Here is a 2,095-nt window from a genome sequence, read left to right as displayed (position 1 = left end):
GTGGCACGTTATCCACTGGACGAAGACTGCGGAAATAGCAGCTCTTCGTCGGATGTTGTTAGGAACATTAAGGCTCCAATGGAGCAGAGAGTGGGGACACTGGATGACGCCGAGTGTGCATTCCTACTGGTTTCGATGAGACGTAAACTCTATAGAAAGGAAACGGTGAAGCTGTGTGTTATCTGCAAGACGCAAGTTGCAGACCCTAACCCAGAGTGTGTCTACCGTAGACGATAGCGCACAGCTATACACCCTCGTCAGCAGCATGACGGGGGAAGAAGTTGGCGATTTCACCTTTGAGACTATTCCTGCGGTAAATGCTCTTCTTGAGCTGGACGAGATGTCCTTCACAGAGTTAAGCTGTGCCTTGAAGGCAGGAAATTTAGCCGAGGTGGTCATTATATGGCCGAACGAGGCGATTAACACGTCGTCGCTTCTGGATGAAGCTGTCCAGGAGGACACTAAGAAGGTGCTGAACACACGAAGTGGACCGTCGATCCTGAAGAATCCCTTGGATCCGTACTTTTTTGGTAAAGGGTCTCCATGCCGTCGTCTCAAAAAAACCGTCGTCGGTCCTATCTCCGGACCGAGGTGTGCTTCATGAGTTTGACCTGGTTCCTGGAACCAGATACTGCGTTACACGCCAACGTCCTCTGCTCAAGGAGCAGTGTGACGTCATTTATGCAATTTTACGTGCAAAGCACGACGCAGGGATGGTGCGTGAAAGTAAGTCTCCCCATTCGACACCTACGTTTTGTGTCCGATAGCCGAAAGGCAAGTGGCGTATCGTCACGCTTACAAAATGCAGATCGCTGCCTCCATTCCGGCATAGACGCCGATTCCTGTAAAGGATGCATTTTGGAACAACATGGTTGGATGTATAAAGTACAGCGCACTCGACTTGGTCGATGGGTATTACGAATTTCGAGTGATTTTTCGCTGACAGCGGTGAGTCATACGAGCGGGATGCTCTGGAAGTGGCTGGTGATTCCCCAAGGGCTTTCAAATACACCAGCAACATTTAATCGTCTTGTGACGCAGTTGTTCAGGCCCCACTGGGTGTTTGCACAGACGTACTCCCACGACATCTTCGTCCACAGTCATGCGGTGCACGGAAGGACGAATGTAGAGAACCACATCGTCCATTTAAGAGCGGTACTAGATTGCATGCGCGCGAAAAGCTGTATGCTAATGCAGAAAACTGCATCTTCGGCGCTAAAGAATCTCCTTTTTAGGGTGCTTCATTGGGAAACATGGCCTTCGAGCGAATCCCGCTAAGGTCAAAGCCATTGTGGACTGGCCGGTCCTAAAGAACCAAAAAGACTTGCGCAAGTGGCACGGCCTCGCCAACTACTTGCGCAAGTATTATCCGGAAGTGGTACAGCCATTGTCGAATTGCCTTCAAAAGGATGCGGAATGATGATTAGAAACGAAACGTCGGGAGGCTTTTGGCGGGGTCAAAGACAGCCTCCTTCATGCACCAGTACCGGTGTTTTCAGATCCCGATCGTCCTTTTAGTATCGTCTGTGACGCCTTGGACTTTGCCATCGGCTGTGCACTGCTGCATGCAGACGCTGAGGGGCGAGATCGGGTGATCGCGTTTGAATCTCACCAGCTTAAGAATGCGAGAAGATTTACCCAGTCAACGACAAGAAATTGCTTGCGATGAAGTATGCACTTGTCAAGTTCAGGGTGTGTACCTGCTTGGCTCCAAGCCGTTTGTGATCTATACAGATCATGCATCACTACGTACTGCGACTCAGTCGCCCCACCTCTCGCAGAGGATGACTTGATGGCTATCCTTCTTTGCGAAATATAACTTCGAGGTGAAGTATAAGCCGGGAAAGTAGAATGCTTTGGCTGATGCGTTGTCACGCTTACCGGACTATGAGCTTGCTCATGTCACGATGGTGACGTCGTCAGTGATGGATTTGATCCACGTCGCATACGCGGGTGATGGTATGTGTGTAGCGCTACTACAGGCTCTTGGGAGCAAGAATTTTGGAAACTCAAACAATTAATTGTCGGCGCTTTTGCGCGCACGGTTACACCGATATTCGCTGAGTAACGGGTTGCTGTATCATAGTACCGATAA

Source organism: Plasmopara halstedii (genome assembly GCF_900000015.1).
Source record: "Plasmopara halstedii genome assembly, contig: Scaffold_292, whole genome shotgun sequence".
NCBI classification, from domain to species: Eukaryota; Oomycota; class Peronosporomycetes; order Peronosporales; family Peronosporaceae; genus Plasmopara; species Plasmopara halstedii.
Note: the sequence above shows the minus strand (reverse complement) of the source record.